Source organism: Agelaius tricolor, unplaced genomic scaffold, assembly GCF_023055355.1.
Source record: "Agelaius tricolor isolate 1412-34295 unplaced genomic scaffold, bAgeTri1.0.p SCAF_15, whole genome shotgun sequence".
In the NCBI taxonomy this organism is placed as follows: Eukaryota; Metazoa; Chordata; class Aves; order Passeriformes; family Icteridae; genus Agelaius; species Agelaius tricolor.
In genome coordinates this window covers 9,262,410-9,289,162 of record NW_027269275.1, presented here as the reverse complement: position 1 = coordinate 9,289,162, position 26,753 = coordinate 9,262,410, and the positions used below count along the sequence as shown (strand labels likewise).

The following is a 26,753-nucleotide window of genomic DNA, read 5'->3' as shown; positions in this document are numbered from 1 at the left end:
GATCACAACTGAAGAAAATGGGCAGGGCTGAGATACCTGCTGTGAATGGGCAGTTGTGAGCTCCTCCACACAAGGATGGGACCACCCTGCCATGTGGGAGGATGTTTTCTGACCCCAGTGGTCAAATTTGAGTTTGTTCTTGTTGGTTTTTTTCCCCATATACTACTTTTCAGCTAGCAGAAAACATTCAGGAGAATAATTGGGTTAAAAAATTTTAAATCCATCATAATTTCTTAGTACAACCACCAGGGAAAATACATGGCACACACAAATATCGAGTGGAGTTTTAAAAATAAGCAGTGTCAGAGGTGATTGGTTTTTAGTCTTTGAAATACTGCATGAATCTTGCAATTGAAAACCCAAACATGAGGCAAAAGCACAGAGCAAAGGCTGAAGCTGCTGTGCTGTTGTGCTGTTGTGCTGAAGTGGGAGGTGGCAGGATGGGCTGGTGTCCAGCTGCTTGGCCAGCCTCAGCACGGGCACAGGGTACCTGCACACAGCTGTGGAAGAGGCTGGCAGTGTCCTCCTTGGGAACACAGCCAGTGCCCTGCCTTTGCCTGTGCCCTGCCCTGGGATCCATTTGTGCTGTGTTATATCCATGCTGCCTGCTGAAGGATATGGCTCTAAGGTGATGGGCCTGGGGAGCAGATGCCCGAGCTGGCTCCTGTGCCCAGCAGTGCCATGGGGGTCAGGAGGAGCTTCCCACTGGCTTAATAACCATACACAGAGCAAGTCCTTGATGCTCTGATTTAATACAGAGTGTAGTTATTAATGCATCTGGAAAATGGAAACCACAAGTGAGATGCCATCTCCAAGTTGCACTAATGGAAGGATTGTTCCATTTTACTTAGCACAAGCCATTAAAACAGCTTTCAACAAATAGCCTGTGCATAAAGAAATCTAGGAAGCAACTGGTCACTGAACCTTGGTGTTTGTGCACTCACTTGTTTGCTAAGATAATAAAAATATGCTTAATTAATTAGAATCATTAGTTTAGTAAGGACTTTCCACTTTTGAAAACAGATTTGAAAGCTATTTCTGAACACTGTGTCTTTCAAGAACATGTTGCACATGTTATCTGCCCAGAGTGCCTTGAGGCTGGTACCAGACAGCCTGGTCTGCCTACCTGAACTCACACCATTGCTGTAGTGACAAATTGCAAAGCCATTAATTTGTCATGCACTTTTGGTTTGTTTCTCTCCACTGTATCTAATCCAGGCTCTCTGATGTGAGCTGATGTCCCAGGGCTCCTTTGCAGATCATGGCACCTCCAGCAACTGCTTGCTGTGCCCAGACCTGTTAATGTATCCAAGGCAGGGTGAGCACTTTGGGTTGGACTGAGTGCAGTTTGTGTGTCTTTATTCCTCGTGCCACCCCACTGTTCTTATGGCTGATGCTTAAACTGAATTAAAAACAAAAAAAAGCCAGGAGATAAGGAAGGGGTTAGCCAAGAGTTCTGTGTATCCGTAATACCCCACAAAATTACTCAGCTGCTGGAAATCAGCATATTTGCCTCTCTCTTCCCCAGGCTCTACAAAATGCTTGGTGGCCTGGTAGACCTTTGATGTGTGGGATATTTTTGTCTTCATGTGTTTCCAGAGAAGGTAACTCAAACTGCTTTGGGAAAACACCCTAGGTCCCACTGCAGACAAACTTGCACAAAGTTCCCAGGGCCCAACTCCTTTGAATTCATGGGTCCAAAACACCAAATTTCTCAGCTTTAGGGCCTGGTTTCCTGTAATCTTCCAGTGGAGCAGAAACAGGAAGTCTCACCCAGCACATTCCTTCTGCCATGTGAGATGCTTGCTTTTTGCCCTGGAAGTCCTCAAAGTACCATAGAAACAGTATTTTGGGAATCCAGGTTATTGTATCCTGTTGATTCCAAATCCAGTTTAGTCCCTTTACTGATAAAGGATGTTTTTTCCTAACTGCAGCTGTTGTGAGCCAGCCTGACAGTCAGGCTAGAGCAGTTCCTTTTCAAGGATTACCATTGGTAGCTGAGATTTTGCCAGTCAAACTGGGCCTTCAGAGGCAGCTACAGCAATGCAGCTGAGACACGTGCATGTCTGCAGCCAAGGTCAGCGTGGCCACAGAGACTCTGGTCCCCAACAATTCTGCATGACCAACTCACTTGTGTCACTGGGTTGAGTTACACAGGGTCTGTTGGTGGGTAGGACAAGTACACACTTGTTATGTACTGGCCAGTCATGCCCTGTACCAGATTCCATCATTTCTGAATAAAGGGAAATTGACCTTATGTTTAGACAATGTCCTTGGAAAAACTTCCACATTCCATCGATGTGTTCCCCACAGCAGCATCACCTGTCTCCTAACAGGCACAGCTCTAATTGTTTTGTTAAATTTGATGCACGGTTTGTAGAATCCATTATCTCTTTTAGATGATTCCTTTTGAAGGGGAGGCTCCACACAGGCTCATTCGTGTAGTTCCAGCAGACCTAAAAGGCCAATCTTCAGCTCTTCTTGGTACAGCTCCATCTGCAGAAATCAGAGCATAAACGCAGAGTGAGAAAGGGCAGCAACAACAAGAGCAGAAGAAAGCAGCGTGCCTGGGAGAGGGATATGAGGAGTAAAAGAGAGAATTGTCTTTGATGTATTCGTTTCCTCTTATTAGTATCCATCTAGTGGTGCTCAGGCTGAGGTAGCTGACCTGTCCAAAAGTTAGTGATCCACACACAATCCACTCCCAATAGTGCAAAAGTACAGACATCACAGAATGAAAATAGCAGAAGTCAAGATGAAGGAGGAAACCACGGGCTGCCAGATATGAGTGGGAATAACCTAAGTTCACCCAAGTGGCAGAGGTACTATCTTAGTTTGTGGAAAGTGAGGGGAAAAAATGTCTTAACAATCTCATTCTCCCACCTATAAGCACATCTCTTCTGTTTTCTATGCTGCTACTGATAAAGACTGCCCATGCTTGAAAGGACCTGGCAGGGTACAAGGTCAACCTTACACAATTTCCTCTAATTGTGTGGGTCTGGCTGACCTCCTTATTCCAGTGCAAGGAGGGATAACGGCAGGCAGAGATGACAAAGAAAAAGACAGCCAAAACTTTTCCTGTGCCTGTGTCAGGAGACTTTGTAGCATCACAGAGTGCAATTTCCATAAAACAGGCTCTGGGTGTGCGGGTGGCTGGCTCCTCCCACGGCCTGCCAGAGACCTCAGCCTATCCACACTGCCCACATAAAGCACGCAGGGCATTGCCCACTCAAATTAGCCTGGCCTGCCTGGAGCACGTGGCAAGCTCAGGTTTGCCCCACTCTCAGCTTTCTGTTCCTTTGCCAAGGCATTGGGCTGTTCTGCAGAATAGAAAAAGGGGGGAAATACACCTGTGTGTGTCTTTACCTGTGTGCTGTGAGACAGCCCTGCACTCTGCTGTGTAATTGCCTTCTTCAGCTGCAGGACATGCTATGTGCTCTTTTCTTAATTCAGAAGATGAAGTGTTGCAGAAAGTGTTTTGCTATTGCATCATCTGCATGGGTGAAAATGATAACTCATGCCCTGAGCGACCCACCACCCAGACATTGTGTGACGGTCCCCAGAGCATTGGCCACACCAAATCAGAGGGAAGTGCATCTCACAGCTCTCCACAGCAGCACTTGTACAGCTGTTACAGTGGGTTTCTGTAAGTCTTGCCAGTCCTGGAAGGAGGTGTGTTGGGCATTGGTACTACCTGAAAAGTTTATTTGAATTGCTCCCTGGGGACATGGCCAGCTTTGTGTTCAGCTCTGTTGGAAAGAATTGAGAAGAAATTTCACAGAGACAGTAAGTCAATAGGTTTCGCTTATAAGCTCATAGGTATCGCTTCATAATAATCTCTTTTGACAAATGGATGTCAGTTCTCCAGAAACTTAGCTCAAGAAAGCAGAAAATGAAAACTTGCTTCAAGTTTTTATTGCCAATGCTTCATGTCTGGCCACAGGGAGCCTGCATCGTCTCCTTTCTCAGCGCTTGTGTTCCTGAGGAAATTAAAGTCTAATAGATGGACAGCAGTAAAATATATCACTGGCTCTTAAAACTATGGGAAATAGCATCACGGGGAATAATTATTCAGAACCACTTAAGAGGTCTGTAAAGAGGAAATGTGTTTTTGGAACAGATCTGTCACTGCTAGAAGAAGCTGCAAGGTGTGCCCAGTAGCTCTGTGGCTGTGCTGGCCCAGGACTGGGTTGCTAACAACAGCAACCTGATGTGCCATGAGAAATACTGGTGCAAGAGGGAGCATGGCCTCCCCTCCTGTAGCAGGACTGCTGGCAGTGACAGTTGTGGCACCTCCTCTGCTGGCACTTGGTGGCTGGGAGTCCTCTCTGTCTGCTACCTGTCCATCAGGTTGCAAATGCACTTTGGAGAGTGTAAGGACTATCTTGGTTTTCCTGTTAATATCTTGTCATTATGAGAGAAAAGGTAAAACACTGTTGGTTGTCAGAGAATCCATGTGCCTGCAGCTGCCATTGACTCTTGTGGGACCTTCAGATGCTCAGCTCGTTTGCAGTGGCTCTCCTCAAAACACAGGCTCATTTAAACTGTGTATGCTCATGGTTTTCACTGTGGTTTTCACTCTTCTGGACTTTCTTCAGTTCATGGTGGGTGGCCACTTGTGCTGGTGCCTGGAGTTGCTGCGGCTGATGGCTGAACCACACTGCTGACTTCTCCACTGGCATTGCTTAGCAGAGATGGTGTTGTGTCTGGGGTTTTTCTCACCTCCTTCAAGCTCCTTTCCAAAGGTGTCACCTCAATCCTGCTGAAGGAAGCACCAGGAGCTGAACCAAGAGTGTGGCTGGCCCTGGACCTGCACCCAGCTGCTCCCTGGGCACTTACTGCTGCCACCCTGCACTGCTGGGGCCAAGGAAACCCAGTCTTGTTTGTGGCTGTGTTAATGCCATCAGTGCTGTCCTCCCAGAGCTCCTGGAGGTCAAATGAATCCAGTTTCCCTCACAGGGAATTAGTGTGGCTAAAAAGCTGCATCCACCTCTGGTTCCTGTGCTTTTCATGCCCCAGTGCCATCCTCCTGCACAGAAACCCTGATCAATTGAATTGCCTGTGTAGGATTTTCAGCCTTCTGCTACTGTAGCTTGCAACAGCTTTGCCTGGCCCTACTGAGGAGATCCCAGGTCAGTCTTGCTGGACCTGTTTTCAAAGCAACCTTTAAACCTGTGCACTGCAGTGGCTCTCACAAGCGCCTGGGCGAGCAGCCTGGCCGTGCCGGAGCGCTGGCCGGTGACTGCGAGTGGGGGGATGTAGAAAAACCCCAAATGAACAAGTGTAGAGGTTGACCTGTGCTGTCTTGAAGGAAGAATATTGTATCTTCTTTCCTAGCTTTTATTTTCTGCCGAGACACGTAAATTGAACAGCCGTCTCAAGTGAGGATGTTAGGATGTGGAAAAGAGAAAAAAATAGGAAGATGTCATTTAATAGATAAAGTTCTGGGTTGACGTGCCAGCATGGTGATGATACAGCAACTCTATGTGCCCAGGACACCACGGGACCACAGATCCCTTGGGGCTGATGTACTAGACCTGCACCCTTCAACACTGCTCCCCTTCAGCGCTTGCAAGCCACCCCAAATAAGCACAATCCCCTGGTTTTTACTCCAAAGGCTCAGTGCTCATCTGCTGTAAGCTGCAGCTAATGACTCATGGTCCATGGAGAGCTTTCCAATTGCACTGTTAAACCCTTAGATATGCACTTAAATCTTATGTTAATAATAAAATGTGAAAATGTGCATATCCAGGTAAAGTCTTCATGGAGAATGGAAGCATGAGGCTCAAAAATATCTTGGCTATATAAATATTTTGTTTATTAAAAGGATGATATTATATATATAATTTGCCAAGGAATTTCTAGCTGCCTGTTTTCCTGAGTGTCATGGTAGTATCTTGGAATAATTACTAGGTAGACAAACAGACAGATTTAGCCTTTAATGTAATATAGCTTTTTGAAGCTGGATGTAGTTTGTTACTCCCCATGCTGTGCAATCATACTCAGCTGCCCATCATGTAGGGCTTCCTGGGGCACTGGGATCAGATGATGGTATGGCACTTTGAAGGTCTATCCATGGTATAGATACCCTTAAATAGTCTTACCTCAGGGTTTGCAGGATTCAGAAGTGTGAAATTGTAGAGAATAGTGGGTATAACTGTATGAGGAAAAAGAAGAACTAATACTGTGGGATAAATGCATACCCAAATATTTTTAATTTTTGGGAATTTTAATACCAGGTTTTTGGGTATTTTAATACCAGGTTTTTAATTTTTGTTGCTTAAAAACCAGCTCACACCCAGAAATGTTCAAGATGAGAGCCACCATCCTTTTACACTTTTGGCCAACAAGGATGCAGGCTGCAGGAACCAGTAGCCCATGGAAAACAGAATCTAATTCAAAGACTGCATAAAACTGCAGCTGGCTATAAATCACAAAATTTAACCTCATATCCCAACTGTCCTAAATTTTCCAGGAGTGCATTATTTTTCAGTCTTACATTTACCATTCTGAAGGTTACCAGAAATTAACATGAAGCCCATTTATCCAGTGTGGTCATTTCAGTTTCTGTGTGTGTGCTGCCTGAAACAACATATCAGTGACTGCTCTTACCTCTATAACCACAATTCACCAGCTGACATGAAAGTCATGGTGACACGGAAAGTGATTTTATTTAATACTGAGTGTACCTAAGACTCATTCCCTGTTTTGGGGATGACAAGCCAAGAGTGAAGCAGCACCTCATGTGGGATGAGGCCCCAGGTGGAGGGATGGTTGCTGAAGCAGTCACCTTTGTCCTACTCTTCAGGCAGGCTGTTGTGACACAGAGACACTGGGTTCACTTGATGTAGAAATTACAGATCTGGTTTGCACTTCTGCCACAGGAAGCATCTGATGCTATTATTTGAGGTAGCCACTATGGCAAGTACTATTTTCTCTAGCTAATTTTAGACATCAAGAAAACCTAATTCCTTGGGGTGGCTCCTGGTGCCGCAGCCTGAGAAAGCGCAGCATCGTGTCGGTGATCTGCTTTCCACTGGGGCTGCCGTGATGTGCTGCTCCACACTGCTCCAAAAGAACTGGGGCTGCTGTAATTAACGTAGAAAAACCTTGCTTCTGGTGCCAGTTAATTCCTTATGTTTGTATGGTGAAGAGTCATGAAGAATGGAACTAAAATATTCAATGATTGAAAAAGGGAAAAAAAGGCAAAACCAAAAAAACCATTGTGGGGATGAAACCAACTCCTGTGCATGGAGAAATAGGCTGAACTGGCAGGCCTGAGGTGTGGGGCAGTGGCTGGGAAGGGCGTGCAGAAAGCAAGGTGTGCACTCTGGCTGTGGAGACCTCCCATCACCCATTTTCCTTGAAACAAATACAACCATGGCAAAAATCTTGCAGTTACATTTGCAGGGTGATGAAGGGCAGGAAATCTGCTCACTGCAGCAGGAGCCCCAACAGTCTGACCTCCCAGTTAGTTAACTGGTGTCTAAATGAGCCCTGTGGGTGTAAAAAGCAGGGAGCAGGGAGCAGGAAGGGCTGGTGTTTTTCAAAACAGGTTGGTCTTAAAATACACATTTCACTATCCAGACAAAAGTGAATAATTTGCATATTTTACCTAGAATGTTGTGAGTACAGTTCAGCTCCTGCTGCTAGGCTTTTGCTGACTGCTGGTATAAGGTTTCAGGCTGAATATTTCTGGATTTTCACATTCTTCTCCACATGGAGCTGCACCTTTTCAGAATCACCCAGTAACAGCACTGATATTTTTACACTTGTATTTAATTCATCAGGACCATCAGGTCTCAAAACTGGACCTGAAAAAATTTTAATTGAAGGTTAACTAATTGCTGTCAGAAGCAACATCTACTATTTGTGTTTGAGGATTATGAAGACTGGGACTCTGTGAAGCTCAAGCAGGAGAGGCAGCATGGCCCCAGTGTCACAGGAAGGTTACCAAGAGAGGAGTAATTGCAGATTTCTCTTTGTGGGGATAAACTAAGGAGTCAGTTACACTTAAATATGAGTATATGCTTAAGTTAATTTGATTTTCAAACTAGATAAAGCATGGTGATCATTAACCAAAGCACTTGAGCTCAGAAGAAAGCTCTTTGTGGCCTGAGGAAGGCATACACTGAGTCCATTTAAGCTCCAGCTTCCCCTGTCCATGGACAGCATCCTCCTCCAGAGCCAGATGGGCTTTGGGGAGACTGTGCCTCCCTTCTCTGGGGGATTGGTCCCACCCTCATGGATGTTTTCTAATTCTCTTCAGCCCAAATAGGTCACGTTAGGGCAGATCAGCATGAGCCCATCTGCCTGTGAGCTGGTGCAGGGACCCCAGAGGGGTGCCTGGCAGCCATGTGGAGGGGGAGGATGCTGGACATTGGTGTGCTCAGCAGATGATGCCCTAATTCAGTTTCCAAACAGCGTTTTGCATTTAGGTTATGCTGACAGGGAGTACCCTGCAGCTAAGCAGGAAAAAATTCCCCAGATTTGCATGCTTGGGGTTTGCACCAGTTTCTCTTCAGCCGTGTATAAGCAGTGTCAGTGAAACTGGGCTGCAGGTTCTGCAGGCAGGCAAAGCTCACACGATCTGCCAGGCCAGACGTGTCACTGCGGCAGAGCCGTAGGAGAGCCCAGGCATCCCCTGCCTCGTGGGCAGCTGGTACCCACGGCCTGGCTCTGTGCAAACAGTCCTCGTGGTGTGCTCCCCACTGATGGGTGCTTGGCTGCCACGCTGCCAGGGCCAGCTTGTTTTTCCAGGAATGTTGCAGACAGCAGAGCTGCTCTCCTCCTAAGTGTGCTAGTTAGGAGGGCCTCCCATGCCCCGGGTGCATCAAAGTGTATAACGTTATCTCCCCATGGAAGCACTGGGATTCTGCTTCAGGAGTCTGCAATGCTGGCGTGGTTTCTTGCTGGGACCCACGGGTGCTGGTGGTGTGGGCAGTGGCAGCAAGCAGCTCGAGGATGTGGCACCTGCAGGAAGCAGAGGCCTGCCAGGAGTTTAAATTGGATATCCCTGCCTGGAGCCCTGTGGCACCGGGCACCGGGAGGTCTCTGCTGGTGTTAATCTCACTCACGTCTCCCTCCAGGGATGTGTTTGTAATGGGGTTGGAGGGTGCCAGCAATGCATGAGAGTGACAGACAAGCTGTTACATTGCTATATTTTGCTACCTATCATTTTAATGTCACTTCTAATGTATGAATTATACCCCCATTGTGTGTAATTATATTTCTCCTCCCAACCCTACTCAAGGAACAATGAAAAGATGGAGCTGTTAATATTAAAAACAGCACATCTCTCTCAAAAAAAGTTAGAGGTCACACCTTAATTCCTAGTGCATGAGGATAGTTAATCAAAAGATGATGGGACTAGAATGAGTATGGGGACAAAAATATCCTGCACAATTTCTTGTGGAATTTAATTAGAAAGGAAGTATTAATAGCACCTGTATGTGCAATTCTATTTTGCCTTGCAATGTGAGTAGCCTTACCTGAAGCCAGACTGATGAAAAGCCCATTGAACTTCTTTTTCTTTCCTCTTCTTTTTTTTTTTTATTCTTCCTTTATAAAGGAAAATAATGAGCCAAAACCAATAATAATAAATATAGTAATAGTAATAATACTTAATAGTAATAAACCCCAGTAGGAATCAACTTCCTATGAGCTCCCTTTGGAATTTCTCTTTTAGGTCAAGAGATGATGCTAATCGATGAGGCATTTTGCAAAAGTTCGTGCTCTACTTGTCCCAGTAATGAACCTTCAACCTCTAATTCTCTTAGTAGCACATAGTTCCTCGATGGGAAAGTCACTGTGGGAGCCTTCATGTTGAAAAGCCAATTATTTATGCTAACTGGGGGCTTGGTACTGTTTGCCTTTGGTCCCTGGTTGCTTGGGCAGGCCTGTTCCGGGGCCACCCCGACACCGCGGGATGAGCGCTGGCTGCGGATCAGAGCTTCCAGGCCGCTTTCTTCCCAAATGAGGGACTGTGCTCCCAGGGCAGGGACCTCATTCTGCCTTCAGATTCACAGAGTATGCCTGCTGGATGTCATGACTGCAGAAGGTTTTAGCAGAAATATTAGATAGCTCATTATAACAAAGAAGTGGATTTCTTTCCCTTCCCACTCAAAACAGACTTGGGTTTTTAATACTCTTTTTCATTAATTTGCTCACAAAAATGAGAAAAATTTGAATTCAGTCAGTGTCTTGTAACTTGATTTCAATTATGAGATCATAATGCACACTCTGTTTTTTAATGAATTAAGAAATTAAGGCTTTGTTAATTGAATTCATCATGGCTTGTAAAATGCTTTGTTCAGATGAAAACTGCAACTAAAATGCAAAGCATTTTTTTATGGTTATCTTGTTTGCTTTCCTTTTGTGGTCACCGCACAGGTGGGCTGGAGGCTGGCTCAGGGCGGCAGGCAGAGCACGGCATAGCTGTGCCTGGTGCTGGGGTGCAGGTTTGCATCTCTGCTGGGATGTAATGGGAGATGTGGACCACAGGGAAGTGAGAGTGTGAGGAGGAAGCTAACACTAAATAGAATGGGATGTCCCTTGTGGTCATACATCTGTTCCCAGGTGTGCTTCAATGAATGTTATATATGAGGCAAACAGTCCATAAATAAGCAAAATTAAATTTCATTCTTAGTCCCGAAGCACACTCTGTTGCTGGTGCCAGAGACCTGAGTGAAGCCTGAATGAAGCCCACTTGTGCCATTTCCTTTAGCTGGGGCCAGGAACTTGTCCAATGGTTTCAAAACAACAGAAAGTATGCTCAGGTATCCCTAGGACACCTCTGCCCAACACAAAAACTTTAAATTGTCCTTCTGCTTCTCCAGGTCACTGTCGTATTTTCGGAAATACTCCTTTTCTTAGGACAATGAATGACCTGCACAGCCCATCAGTAATGTCAGAGCCTCTTTGTGGCAGCAGCTGTCCCTCAAAGAGCACACACCCGACAGCCATGTGAGCAGGGCCTATCACAACCACAGGGAGACAAGGCATTTCTGGTCTCCTGTCTCTCACACTGGACTAAACAAAGACCATTGCCTACCAGATCACTTGGCAAAGCCAGCAGAGCCAGTTCCTTGCCCTGACATGGGGCTGTTTGCCCACAGAGGTTTTATGGCATCACAGGTAGAAAAGAAGCCAAAGTTTTTGCTGAGCTGCACCATAAAGTGATGGTGTTCCAACAAGAGCTACCTCCTTAGTGCTGGTGTCAGGAATGGAGATTCCCAGCGCAGCTCTAGTGGGATAAACCCCTCCCAGCAGGGATGGCCAGAGTGGGGAGCAGTGGGGATGGCCAGAGTGGGGAGCACAGCAGGCCACTCTATTAGCAGATGCCTATTAGGAAGGGGGAGCACTTTGCTGCCTCAAAGCTCGGATTTCTACCTCCCTAGGCAAAAGAACATGTTATGCAAGGGAGGTTTGCAATGACCTTTAAAGACAATCTCTGCAAAGCATTCAGGCACTCTGTTTTCCTGAAGATTCTTCAGCGTGAGCTTCCAAAGAAAACTGAGATCTCTCATCATGTCTGGCAAAGGTTTAAAAAGTGTATGTGAGAGCAAGTGTCATCCAGGCATGAATGTTTAAACACAGACCTTCTGGGATAATATGAGTCCCTGGGCTGAGGGCCTACACTTAGATCACTGACTCAGCTGAGTGATTTTTATGATTACATGGAGCCAGGCAACATGCTAAGGGCTGAGCACCTATGTGAATAATAAATAATCCCACCATTTGCATTCCTCCAGCATGCCTGCTTTTCCAACCAATGGCTCTGTCTACCTTTTGGAGGTGGTGGAAGTCAGTGCTTGGTTTGCATCTCACCAGATGGTGGTACAAAACCATTGACCTGAGATGCTGTGCTGCAGGGCAAGCTGTGCCTGCCATGGGACCACTGTGCTCATACAGCTGCAGTAGGCTTGTCCAGCCAGCCAGGCACTGGAGAAGGGGATCACAGCTCACTGCAGTGAGAGTCCACTGCCAGCACTGCAGCAGAGAGGCATTTGTGTGACAAGGAACATACGTTCCCAAGAGATTGTGATAGGATGAGCTGGGATTTTCTCATGGCTTCTTGTGCTGCTGTTGAGTGTCACCACAGACGAGGTGGAAACCTGGATAGGAAACCTGGGCATTCTTCCTTTGCAAAACCCTTTATTTTCTTTCCCTGGAAGGGAACCAGTCTCTGTGCAGGGCACAGGCATGTTCAGGCACTGGGGCCGCTGGCCACTGTCGAGGACTTTCAGCAACTCCTAGATCTCAGGCTCGTGCAGGCACTTGGGCTCCAATTATAGTGATATCTTGCTCTCAGTCCAATTAAAATTTCATAATCTCTCCACCAGCTGGGGTGGACAGAGTGTACATCAGGTCAAGAAATATCTTCTAGCTACAGTACTTCTCTGGGAAGTTTTTGGCTCCATGAGGAATAGTACCTATACAGATCTGATGGAGAAGGGCTGTAAAACCGCAGAACTTGCAGCTTCCTTGCAGCCCTTTTTGCAAGCTATTTTATTCTACGTTTGGGGGCAGGAAAATTAGGCTTTGAAATATGAGTTGTAGATAAGGCTGTGAGGAAGCTTAGGATCACAGCCTTAGGTGAAAATAAAACTGTAATACATAAAGCATTAAAAAGGTGAAGTATAATGGCAGCCTCCAAAGACTTGTGAACAGCTGCAAGGCAGTCTGCCTTATTGCTGCGATTTTAACATGAATTATATGACACTAGGAAAGACCTGCTCCTGATCAGAGAAATGGCTACATGGCTGTTTGCTGCAATACACCGAGGGCTCTATTTTAATCAGAGGTAGCTGCCATTCGCCACCTTTTTGTTAATGGTATTATTGATTATTCGGAGCTGCTCACAAGCCTCAAAGCACTTTACAGAATTAGGGGAAGCCTCTGGAGCAGAGTTGTTGTTTGTTAGTTTGTTTTTCTTCTGTGGAGCAGTTTCACTGCAGACCAAATCCCAAGCTCTGTGTTAGCTCCATCTTAACTAGACCTTGCTTAGCCAAAGCTTCCACTGGCTTTGGTGCTCACCCAGCAGAGGCAGTGAGTGGCTCAGACCCTGCCCAGTGCAAGTGGCCAGTGCAACCAGTGCCACAAAATGCTTGGAATTTTGTCTAGTAATACCTAGGAATTAAATTTGTAAATAATATATGAATTAATTAATTTGGGTCTTGCAGATGTCCATCTTTGAGCTGAGTGTTGGTCACAATTTGGGAACTGCATGTTGTGGGCAGAGCCAGCTAGGATGCACTGCTGCAGCCCCACAAGAAACAGGAGGTTTGAGGCATTCAGCCCAGGCATTACTGGTGTACTCAAGCATGTTTTGACTTACCAGCCCCAGTGAACAGAGATTCAACTCCTACAATTGCCCATATCCCTTCATAGAGCTTTGAATTGAGAACATGATGTGCTGAGAGATAATGTGCTCTCTGAACTTATGCTACAGATGCAGCTAGTGAGGGGCAAGGAGATGGGCAAGTGTGACTTTTCATCAAGTAGGAAAAGTTTCAGAGCAGAAGTCATCGCCTGCTGCGAGCAGCTTCGGGCCTGGCATGACAGCAGCAGTGCTGCTACCATCTGTTGGTGAACAGCAGAAAAGGAGCAACAATAAACCCTCCATAAATCACATCCCAGACACACAGGTACACGTGGCACCACACTGGCCACCATTCCTCAGCGAGCACAGAAGGGTGTGCTGTGCTGCACAGACCCCTCAGAAAGGCTGGGTCAGAAGCAGCCCTGGGGACAGTGGCGGCTGTGCTGGCTCTGGTGGGCAGCAGGTGACACTCAGCTTGGGGCACAGAGGGAGGCAGGCAGAGCACTGCAGCAGGCTGGCAAGCAGCGGTGGCCTCCCACCTTGTTTTCCTCCAAAATCCCATCCCTGGTGGCTCTCCTTCAGGGGGGTGGCAGGGATGGCAATGTCAGGGGGACAGCACAGCCCTGGGCTGCAGCTTTGCCAAGGCCACCCTGTGTGCTGCGAAGCACAGGCTCTGCAGGCACAGCAGGTGTTGGGGCCAGCCAGCCCTGCAGGCTGTCTTCTCTAGGGCACAGCAGCTGTGTGGAGCAGCCCTGGCACAGTGGGAATCTCCTGGTGAGTTAATTCTGTATTCCCAGGCCCCTTTAGCAAAACGTCCTGGTGTGGGGGAGCCTGGCAGAGCTGCAAAGAGAGTGGGCTGAGTCACTGTGAACAATGGCTTTAAGAAAGTGATGGTATGTCTTAACATCCAAGAAATGCTTGTAGAGATCTGAACCTGCCCTTGAAGGTGCTGCTAGCCCCTGGCAGAAGGGTTATGGCTCCAGAGGTTTATTTTTTGTTTTAGAGGACACTCTATTTATCATTTAAAAGCGCTCTCTAAGATGGCAACCAGCCTTGACCACAGCTCATCTTCCCAGCTCCCTGTGGAGCAGGGCTCCCGCAGCTCCCACAGAGGTTTTCTGTAAATGTTGTAAAGCTCTTTTTGTATTTTTAATAACAAGGTGGACAATAACTCTATTTACAGGGAAATCTTCCTTTTGCAGGAGTATCATGTATACCTCTTTCTTATTTGTTGCTGTCTGTTCCTACAACCCTCTTGCAAATGGGTAATCCTTGTTCTGATTTTTTTTCTAGCAGGGATGTTTTGTTTTCCTGTTGGCTGATGCTGTCTGTTCAGTCTGTGGAGGATTAACCTATGTGCTGTTGCTAGGTGGCCTTAAGCAAAGAAATAACGCAGATCACAGACTCCTGCATTCCTACAGTATGTAACTCCCTTGTTCAGCAAGATTTTTCTTTCTCTGTCCCTCTTATGTTTTGTGCTTATGGTTGCAGAGGTATTTATTAGAAGATGTGCATATAATTCGAACAAAAATAATGGACCAGAGCGCTCTAAGATGTCAGGTTTATTTGATCTTTAAATATTTAGTAACACTCTTTGCCAGCTCTTTCCATGGCTTGTCTTCTGACAGTGGCTAAACCTCCTCCATAGTATTTAGATTTTTCTCTTCCTCATGTGAAGTCTTGGGCTCCTGCGGAATACCCAGCTCATCATCATATGGGCATAGGTGCTAGGAGAAAGGGATTTCCAGTGGGGCTGGGCATCACATCCCTCTGAGACCACCCAGGTGTGTCAGGGTCCCATCAGGGTCAGAGCACGATGTGTCTGGGCATCCCATTTTGTACAAAAAAATACCTAGAGCAAGGAAGAGTTCAAGGAAGAGCTACAAAAGTGATTGCAGGGCTGATAGAGTCATCTGGGGAGGCAAGATTAGAATTTTGTAGCTCGGGCATGCCTTACTGCCAGGCCGCTGTCTACCAGAGCCTGTCATATTTTGCAGCACTTTAATGCTTTTGCTCGAAGGACCTTTGAAGTCTCTTATGACCCAAATACAGCCTAAATCATGGAGCATTCCCCAGAGAGACATAGCAGTTATTGGCTCGGTTTGCTCCTGGTGAAACTGAGGCAGAGTGATTCAAGAACATTGTTTTCCTCATGGCATATGCTCAAATGTGCAGTTCTCAGAGGTAACTGCACTTCTCACTTCTTGTGGACACAGAGACAGAGAGGCACTGCCCCAAGGCCATAAAATACTCACCAAAAACCCAACCACACTTCTGTTGACTCCAGAGCCTAACTTCTATCTCTGCTCCAGCTCCTGTCTCTGCCAGTATTGCTCTGGTCCTCTGTGCTCTGCCTTCATGGACATATTTTCTGCTCACAAAAATAGTGAGAAGGATTTGTGGTGTGGCTTCATAGTGAAACAGGACTCGGTAGCCTTCTTTTGTGTGTGCATGTATCTACCAACTTCTGACAGCATTAGAGAGGCACTGAAATCAAAGGTACCCTGTTTCTTTAGGGGAGTGGTGGAAGAGAAAACCCTGTGAGGGCATATGGGTGCTCTTTGCTGTGTGCCCCTGGAGAGAGCACCTGGAGTTCTGGCTCTTCCTGGAGATTGGTGTCTGCACCTCTGGAGATAGCCACTGGAATGAGCCCATTGTATTTATCTGGGAACGTCTTTTATCCTAACCTGTTTTTTATCCTGTTGTTGCATAATTCCCTCTACTGACTGCTAATATCCTGGGATTTAACTTTCTTTTTTACTTTAACCCATCCTGCTGTTTGAACTGCTCATAAGTAGCATTTATCAGCCTTCTTCAGATGCTGATTAGAGCTGAGCAAATACATCACCGTGAATATTTAATGACTTAAGGCTTAAATTTTTCACATCTTTTCTTGAGAGTTCATTTTATAGACATTTTCTGATATGCAGTTATTCTTAAATCATTTGAAATCTCCTCAAATTGCAAACTGGACTCCTAAATTAATATTTCACACCGATGCCACACAGAGCAGTTAACAAGTGGCTGTGTAAAGCCCACAGTGCTGCAGACAGGTCCAGCCAGCCCCATCCATGGCCCCATGCAGCTGTGCTCTGAGTCTGCATGCTCAGGTGTGCAAATGTAGGCAGCACTTGGCACAAATATTTTCCATATCCAAAACATGTTTGCTATAACTGTTTTGTCCATGAATGCTCAGGTCATATGACAGTAAGGAAAAGGCAGGTACAGTACAGCCCCAGGCAGAGTTAGCAAAACCCACTCCAAGTTACAGAGATCTTTGTTTTGCATCACTATCAGTTGCCTGCCTCTATTTCTGATTCCCAGCTAGGAGTGATGTGACTGATGGGCCTGGCGAGTGCTTACCATGGATACATTCCTCCTTCTCAGCCTCTTGTTTTTCAGGCTGGCTCATGTTGAATCTGGCAGTTTGCATTAATAAAATAGGTTGGTCTGAAATGCCCACAGGACTTTTTTTCTCCTAACACAGCAGGGTGGGGTTTTTTTGTACATACAAAGGACTCTGATGTAAAAATACATATTTCTACAAAGCTCTTCTGTTCTTCCTCCTGTGGCTCTTTAGTTTGGCGGCCCCAGCCTGGCCCCAGCGCTCAGTGCTGGGGTGGCCATCTGCACCCTGCAAGCTCAGCACTGCAGTCTGGATGGGCTGATGGAGGTGCAGCTGCACTGGGGGCCTCACGCACACTGCTGGAGCTCACTGCAGTGGGGAGGGGTGGGCTGGAAGCAGGGCAATGGCCTGGACTGTAGGAGCAGTCTAGGCCACGGTTAGCTCTGACACTTGGCAAGCCTTGGTTCATTACCAAGTGGCACTGTGTCTCAGTGACCTGTTCTCATCCAGCCAGGCTGCCTTTATCCTCTGGTCATTGGGGAGGAAGCTGCTAAAAATACCCTGAAGAGGCAAACTTCCTTGTTCACACTGATGTTAGTAGCTCCCAGGAACTGGAGGAGCTGCAGAGAGTGCCTGGGAGCACCCCCTGTCCCGATGCCACCCTGACTGTGACAGGAGCCCTGTGGTGGTGCTGGATAAGGTGCACCTGAACATACAGAACTCTGAGGGCAGAGCAGGGCCATGAGGACCCACAGGCAGGACCCATCTCAGGGCTGGTGCCACTGACCCTGGAGGTACAGGCTGTCTTTTTCCTCCTGCCATGGCAGTGCCTGAGACAGCAGCTGACATTGTTTCCTCCAAGGGACTGGCTCCAGCCCCTGCATGCATGTGGCCACCCAGGACAAGGAGGCAAGTGGCCTGGAAGGAGCACCAGCCCCCCACACCATGTCTCATCCTGTGGGGGACATACCTCCCTCTCCAAATTACTGGACAAGAAACAAACCGCTGTGTGTTGGGAACTATTTTAACTCCTGAGGAAATCAGGCCAGTTGTTGCTACCTTCTGAAATGACTCAGCCCTGCGGTAGCCTCCAGCTGAGAGCTCTGCCAGGTGCAGATGTCTGCAAATGCCAGAGGAGAAATTGTGATGGTTTTCTAAACTTTATATACAAACTTTTGTAAACTTTGTACAAATAAGCAATTTTCTGCAGGTTGTCTTTCCCCCCGCTCCCCTTCTTTACATAGGAGAGGGCCCTGTTCCCTGTTTGCAGCTAAAATTAGGAAAGTGGTAAAAACCTGGCACTGTTGATGTGTAACTTTCAAAATATAAAGGCTAAGGTTTTGAAAAGGCCTAAATTTACTTGCTGGGAATTTATTTCCACTGAAAGAGAAGCTTGGCATTTAGCTTCCCTAAATTCATTGGGAAACCCCAGCCCACATGCCTGTTAGATACGCCGGACACCTCCGGAGCATTTCACAAACTAAAAGCAGAATCATTGATGCAATCAAAACTTCCTGAAGTTTTAGCTGGCCTGCGGTATCAGGACTGCTCAGCTGTTCGTTATTAATGATCACACAGCAAAGAGAAGGCTCATACAAATGTTATGTCTTATTGCTATTGATTGCTTGTAAGGGTATTACTTGACCAGAGTATGGTGAAATTGATTAACTTTATTAATTATTTATTGCGTAGTAACTAGATATTTAATGTATCTGTACAGCTATTGTGTCTCCTCTGCATTTTGATTAACGTTTTCTTCATGCAGAAGAACAAACCCGTGCAGTAACACATCCTTTGTGACATGAAATCCAGTGGCTGCGCAATGCCTGCCCCCGGCGGGGCCGGTTCCCCTCGGGAGCTGGACCGTGTGCGGAGCAGCCACGGCTGCACCGAGCGGCGGAGCCACCCCAGGGCCACGGCACTTCAAAATCCGCCCGCGGCCGGGGAGCGATGCCCATTCCGCATCCTCGGCCGAGGCAGCGGCGCAGTGGGAGGCGGGCAGCAGTGCCGGAGGGGGGCACTCGGTGTGTGCCCCGGCTGGCAGCGCGGGGGAGGCAGCAGTGCCCCGCTGCGGGGCTGGCGGCATTGCCGAGCGTGTCGCGGCGGCTCTGGGGGCCGAGCCCGGGGCACGCTGGCACGAACGGGAGCGGCCGCAAACCGGCGGCTTTGGGGGGCGTTCGGAGAGGAGCCGTGCCCGGCGGGAGGACCAGAGCCGCCCCTGCAGCCTCCTCCTCCTCCTCCTCCTCCTCCTCCTCCTCCTCCTCGCCCCCGCTCCGGCCCCCGCCTGGCCCCGCGGCGCCGCTCGCTTTCTCACAGCTCCCGCTGCTTCCCGTTCCTCCCCCGGCTCCCGTTGCTATGCCCCGCCGGGCCGGCCGCCGGCAGGAATTCGTGGCCTGTCCAGCTGCTCCCAGCGTGGCCCCGCGCCCCGGCTGTGCCGCCGGGAGCCCCTCCGAGCTGCTCGCCCGAGGCTGGGCACGGCACCAGAGCTGCGGGCTCCCACATGCTGCAGCGGGCTCATTTCCCACGGCGCGGCCACACCGAGCCGTGGTTTTTCTCTCCAGAAGACATGTCAAGACCTGACATTCTGTTGTTCCCCGAGCGGCGATGGCTCCCGAGAATGGCCATCACTTTGGGTCACATCCCCCCGGGCTCAGCAGGGAGGGACGCTCAGCTCAGCAGCCGCCACTGGGGCCTCCAGAGCCGGCCCCGCAGTGCCCACCGTGCCCGGCGCTGCGAGGCGACGTTCGAACTGCCCCGGTGCTCCGTGCTGTGCCGTGCTGTGCCGTGCCGTGCCGTGCCGTTCCAGCTGGACCCTCATGGCAGTGCCAACCTGGGAAATCCCCTGGCATTCCACGGCAGTCTGGTCACCCAGACAGCAGTGGTGGTTGCCCAGAAAGGTGTGCAAGCTTCTGAAGCAGGAGTTTTTCATCTGCTGCCCTTGTGGATGTTTGTGCCCGCCTCTGAGAAATTCCACACACCGGGACCCTGGGCATTCTGTGCCTGATTGGAAGACACAACAATAGTATTGAGATACATATCAAGATAACCAAATAAACAGCAGGGCAAATTTTTAAAGTTGATATTGTAATAAGTATTTTAAGAATTTGCACTGATGCATATTAAAATGGGCATTAGGATTTAAAAATAAAACCCTAAAAATAAATGTAAACAAATTCAGTTCTCTTTATACCCTATGGCCTCTCCTATTTTGCCCAACTGGCTGTAAGCCTTATTGCTGATAAGATTTATTCCTTTCTATCTACGAAAGGAGTCCTAATAAGAGAAAAATAAGCACTGCCAATCGTAAGATTTAAACAGAACATCAATTTGGCTGATAACAGGGAAATATTCTCTGACCCTTCCAAAACCCTCTGGAGAGATGAAACTGAGAGAAGTCTGAAGAAACCTATGCACATTCTATAGAAACTACTTGACAAATCTTACTGAATTTAATAGAAAATGAGATCTTTTCCCTGGGTTTTTGGCATCATAATTCAATAGCAATGAGATAATTTTCTATTCAATAATTTCCTATTCAATAGTGAAGAGATAACTTTCTTGTGAAGTTTTTTACAGGAATAAAAACTGCATGTTCTCACACTGCCACCTGCTCCCCACCAGAAGCTCATCCATGTTATCACACCAAATCAGAAGAGGGACCATAAATATCTTGGTATTAAGGAACAAACTTTATTTAAATTGCCTCTTTCAAAACTGCCTGCAGGTCTGCCTGTGCAGCTGTGGGGTTTGCTAATCAATAGCACCATGCAGTACGTTGTGTCTTTTTGCGTAATTACAGAATGAAAGCAGGCACAGAAAAGAACCAAGTGGAAACTATTAATTTTGTAGAATGGGACTTGATTTGTGTTTCAGTTTTCTTTTCTTCGGTTCAGTGGGAAGGAGCTGGAAGAGGAGGTGACAGCAGCAGTTCGGCTGCCTGTCCTCAAGCTGCTTGGTTTAATGTGAAGCCGCTGTGTGGACTTTGCTTTTCTGGACCCATGAGCAGCTCTGAGGGTAGAGAGGCAGCATCCCCTGGGGCAGGGATGTCAGGCAGGGACAGGCTGAGCTGGGACACATTGTACTGCAGTTGTGAGCACTGGTTTCGTACCACTGCTTGCCAAAGCGGCCAGTGATGGTTTTCATAGCAGAGACAATCTGGAGGGTGAGAAGGTTTTGGTGCAAAGCATCTTTACTTGGTGTGCACTTTTTAAAGACGCAGCAGCAGTAGTAGATAGCTGGGTAATGATGTTAGGATTGGAAATGTGTCAAGGACTGTTACTTTTGTTTGGTTTATGAGGAAACTGGGGTGGGGAGAGATCGCTTCTCCCTGTTACTTTATTGCGAAAATACCAGTGGAGTGGAAGCCTTTGGAAACGTATGAATTTTTAGACAAGCTGTGCCCACCCATGTAAAATGCTTCTAAGAGTCCAGACCCTGGAGACAGGTTGCTCTGTGACACCTGATAGGAGCCGGTCCAGACGGCAGCTGCCTGGTTATGTTTGGCAGCCTTTGATACCACATTTTGAGAGTTTCCATGGTGTGGGTGCCACCAGGTCCAGTTCCTGGGGTGAGTTTGCCCCAAGGCCTCACAACACTTCCTAACCCCTGCTGGGACCGGGGCTTAATGGCTGAGAAAATCCACCATCCACCTCGAGAGATGATCCCGGACTAATGTGAATGGGACTTTTTGACTGCAAGGTGGAAGGAAAAGTGATGTGCCCACTATTAGCTATTAAAATTGCTAAACCTTTTCTCTGGGTAGAGAAATCTTCTGTCTCTGGAGTGTAATTCTGAACATCTCATAAACATTACACAGATACATGGCACAGAAATTTATAATCAAAAAAAGAAACAAGGATGCCTGAATATATGGGAGACATGAATCACTCGTAATCTGGAGGTCGATCCATAATACCTTAAACAAGTATTCAGAGTCCAAGTACTAATTATCTGCTAATGGGGTATTTGTTCTCCTTCAGTTATGTAAAAGTACACGGCATTCAACTTAAAGAGTGCACTTAAATGGCTTTGTACTGGTGGAGAAGGAACAGCTTTGAAGGCTGCTGCCGTGCTTTGCCCTGGAGCTCCTGGAGCCCCTTGCTGAGCTCCTGGTGCTGCCCTTGCTGTGCCTCTCCTCTCCTCCAGCTTTGTCATTCCAACTACTTTCGTTCCCCGTATCTCAACATTATCCTAGTCAGCAATGCTGGCAAAGATGTGAATAAAATTATAAACCCTATATCGTGGCTTTTGCCACCGCTGCTGGCTAGAGAGCAGTGAAGATGCCTGTTGAGTACAAGGGGAGCTTCCACCCGAGTAACAAAGCCCGGTAAAGTGAATGAGCTCTTTGATCACAACCCTGGGAAGAAAGGGTCTCAGTGGGCACAGTGAACTACTCTCACGGGGAAAGAGATGCAGTGACCCATCCTCATTGCAGAAATGCCTTGTCGGAGCTTGCAGAGCTGAGCTGACATCAAGGAGAGGGTGAGGGACAGGGGCCGTGCTGGAGCCAGCAGCTGGAGAACCTGTAACATACCTCCACTGGCCAGCTCGCCCCAGAGCCACCGAGCACCTTCCTACACCAGGGCTTCACCCACCTTTAACTAATTCAAATGAATAATGTATTTAATGTATTTTTAATTCTTTATGTCCTTTGAGCAGCAGCACAGAACCACGACCAACAGGAATGAAAAGAACACAGAATATGTGGCTCACAGAGAGAGACTTTTCTCTGAGCTGTGATAAAAATATGGAAAGGCTATACTTTCTTATACTAAACATCCTAAGTTAATAAGTAACATTATCGCTAAGTTATCATTACAGAAATATTCAAAAGGCAGATGCAGAGCCTGGAATATCCTTTGTGCTAAAGGTGTTTTTGTCAGGAAGTTCAGATCCTCTGCCTGACTCCCTCACCTAATTGGAACCGAGGCCAAAATGAATAAAAACTTTGCTTGGTCAACTATGGAATACCTGCTTGTATTTGTAGGGCATTGCATGGATCTGTGTCTTTAGCACTATTATCAGTAGTGACTTTTACTGTAACTATGGAGAGGGGTGAGTATATTATTCATCTACAGGTGGGTATTTTGTGATATTTGAGCTAAATTCAGCTCCAGTGTACAACAGTATTTTTTTAAAAATGTCACTAACTGCACCACTTTATCTTGATTTCAGACTATTGTAACTTTAACTTAAAAAAAAGAGATGGAAGTAAGAGCCATACACAAGTGAAAAAGAGTTTGAAATTGCTGTGCTTATTAGAGATGTATGAATACTAATATTGGTGCACATGGTATGTGCACATGAAACAGGCTCCTAATCCTGTTCATACCAAAATGTGTTTCACGGTGAGATTTCCCCTTCCATTTTCAATAACTTGATAACATCTCAATCCCTTTTCACTGTAACTTCCCAAAGTTAAACTAAGGTGCCCTGCCTGCAGACACCTTTCCTTTCCGTGCACATCCTCTCTCTGCTGCTCTGTAGCCCAAATATAAGGCTATGTCAGTTCTTGCTTATAACTAAAATGTGGGATGCCAGTTATTTATTTATGTAAAGTGTTTGGAAGCTTTGACTCAAGAGCACCATAGAAACTGGGCTGGTATTGTAGTCGGGGCTTTTATTCAGGTTGTCTGATGAGCTGCGGATGCTGCCTGCCTTTGTCTGCTCCAGCCCCGTGTTTATCCCGATGCTGCCTTTGTGTTCCCTATTTGACAAATTTTACTGTAAATAAAGAGAGACACTGTCTTGCAGCTGTATCCACTGTGACATTTGACTCTCTGCTGAATGATTGCATTGTGCTGTGTGCTTTGAAAACATTATCTCTTTTAAGAAATAATCTAGTCCTTGAATAGTTTCCTGCATGTGCCTGTATTCCTTTGCACATCCAGAGAGCTCAGGTGTTCACTCACCTCTGTCAAACCTCAGCCACGGCAGCTCCTGCTGCGCTGAGGGCTCGTGAGGGTACAAGTGCCTTGGATACCAGGTCTTGGCACTGTTCAGTTCCCATTTTGCCTGGTCTTTTTAGCTGCACCTTCTGATCAGGTTGTGCAGTATGGCTTTTTCTGGGGCATGAGCCTTTTGCCACATTTTTTAGATATTATGCAGCATCTCTTAATTAGGTCTATTAATATAATATATTCTATATGACTCTTACTGGCTGCTATACAATAATGGTGATCTTCCCTCTGCTGCCTGCTAATGGGTGATCACCCTCTCAGTCCTTTTATGTGTTGAAGATACTCCTCTTTTTGACTTTGGAAAGTTTAAATCCTTACTGAGGCTGGCTTTCTCAAAGCAGGCCTGATTCATTGGGTGCTTAACTTCCATAGTCCTTGTTTAACATCCCTTTTATGAAGATTGTATTTTTGCCTTTACACAACTGTGTCATTTTTATATAACTTGTAATTGCAAACTGATACTGAAACACTTTCAATATAATTCTCTATATTTAGAAATGTATAGGGGTTTGCTCTAAGTATTGAATGCAAATAAATCTATAACTGTAGAGAGGCTGGTAGTCCTGCCTGCATTTTCCAGTGAAAGGACAATCAGTTTCCTATAAGGTTGCCAGGGTGGGACTATCCCAGATGTCACTATTGTTATGGATAGCATCTTCCTGAAAGTCATCAGACTTTAAAAATGATGTTCACTGTGCATGCACGTGGCAGAAGAGAGCAAAGCAAAATGAAATCAACATCTTGAGTTAGCTGGCGTGAAAAGCAAGTGTATGGTTCCCCAGAAAAGGAGCACACTGAAACCAGCACTGGTGTCTTTGAGGAGCAGCATGGCAGTGAGTGCAGGGCAGGGACCACCATGTCCCCACAGATCAGGGCTCCGTGCCTCCCTGGCAGCCTCATGGGGCTCGGATGGCGAATCTGATGGAGGAGGTAGCGGATGCCTCCACCAGCAAATCCTGTTTTCAGACAAGCCATGCTGAGCTCGGGGGGCTCCTCTGCATCTCAGGACTAGTTCCCTCTCATCAGCAGCTGCCTTGTGTATAGTATAGGATCTGTGTCATGCATAATATAGAACAATGACATTCCCAAAAGGGGTTACAAGCAGAGAATCCGGCATCCAAATTGTCCCAGCGACCTGATGAGACGTGGACGTCATTCGGAGCTGCGGGAGGGCTCTTGGTTCTCTCCCGGAGAGAACAGCTCTGCACTCTGGCAGTCTCAGCTTTGTGCTTTTATTAAAATTCCCCAGAATAAAAAGAAAAAGCATCTGTGAGGGAACAAGATTGATAAGAGATTCAAAATATATTTTTATTGCATTCTTAAATTACCATAATTAAATTAAATTATTAAATGTATTTTTATTAAATTAGCATACAGGCTGGTGTCACTTGCCTTAAATATTTTAATAAAGCCTGTGAAGTCTTCCCTTGTTATTAGTGCTCTTGGAATGTATCTATTTTAATGACAATATGAGTTTAAGTTCTGGTGTTGGGAAGAGACCCTGGATGGGTGAACTCTGCATTTCTCTGGGGGGCCCAGCAGGGTTATGGGGTTTTCTTTGCTCAAGAGGGGCTGTGGGACCACATAAACTCCATGTACATATATCTGGAGGAGACGCACAAATGATGTGTTGTGACAATAGAGCAGCAAAGCATTTAGGCACATGTTGGAAAACTCTGTGGAGCAGAGATGTACTTACAGAGCAGGGCCTGGAGGAAATCTGTGTATTGCTGGGTTTGGAGATAATAGAGAGGGATGAATTAATAATTATATATGTGTGTGCTACATTTAAAGACAGATCATTTTTTTCTGTCAAACCTACCTTCCCACTTGCTTTATCACTTGCTATAAACTGGGTATTTCTCAACAGATGCCACCATGGAAGGCACTGGTTTTAAAGGTGTTTTAAGCTGCTGTTTTTAGCAACAACCATAGGAGTGAACTTGAACTACTTTCATGGGAGGGGCTGGGGATGCTCAGACCAGGGCTCCTCACCTTGCTCTGAACTGGGTAGGGCCTTGCAAATAACCTTCTCACTGGCTCTCTGGCAACAGAAAAGGTAATAAAAAAATTAAAATGAAAATTTATAATTTTCCTTATTAATTGAAAAATGGAGAAAAGTTGGTTCATTTTAATTGTGTGATTTAAAGTTGTTTTTAAAAAATGTAGAAAATGTGGGAACAGAGAGCTGGATGGCAAAGGGGCTTGGGGTGGCAATGGGGCTTGGGAATTACTTGCCAAGTGGATGTGTAAAACTAAGATTGAAATCCCCTCTTTGCTTGATTGCATGGGGATTTGAATTTGGGTCTCTGAACTCCTCTGAGAGTGCCCAACCACCAGCACATTCTGGGATGAGAATCTGTCCTGCTGAAGCTGTTCTGCTTTGTAAGAATAATTAAATATTCATTGGGCCAGTGAGAGAACAGAAACAAGTTGATAGCCTGGGGATTAAGCCTCTCCAATAAGACAAGGATACAGAAGTAATTCAGTTCCTGATCCAACTCTGATGCTGAATGGATATGAATCTAGGGTCACACTGGCTAAATTTACCAGGATTCTGTGTTTTTCACCATATATATATCACAACATTTTTTTCTCCTTGTCAACTTTCCTTATTTCTTTACAGAAACTGCTACCACATTGGTTTTTATAGTGTTGAATCTGTGTCAACTAGAGTTATCCCCATTTTTATTGGAATCAGAATTGGGGCTGTGGGCTCATTAGCAATCCATCCTTGTTCCAGGATGCTTTTTTGAAGCCCCAATTTGCTACTTAGTGCAGTGGGGTGGAGGAAGTATACCTTGATTATAGGGGCATTACAGGAAACATTTTTTACTGTATGTCCAGTCTGTGGTGGTAATCTGGAATCACACAATAGGAGGGAACTGTAAACCTTTATTGTGACATTAATAAACCAAATAGTTTCTGTCAAATCTTAAGAAAACAGAAAATCAGCACTAAACATCTATTCAAATGTGATGCTGCGCTAAGGAAAATTTTTACAGTTCTATACTGAACTCAGCTGATTAAATGACAAACTCATTCCTGAGGTGCTTGGGTTTCTTTTGGTGTGGGGAAAAAAGAAAAAAGGAAGGTATTTTCCAGATGGAGCTCGCTAGCAAGA

At 46.4% G+C, this 26,753-nt stretch overlaps 1 protein-coding gene across 1 annotated transcript in view; it reads left to right on the top strand.

Annotated features, from left to right (window-relative positions):
* Nucleotides 1-26,753, top strand: part of ZNF423 (zinc finger protein 423) — a 281,081-nt gene that overhangs the window by 26,895 nt on the left and 227,433 nt on the right. The gene's annotated exons all lie outside the window — the stretch shown is intronic.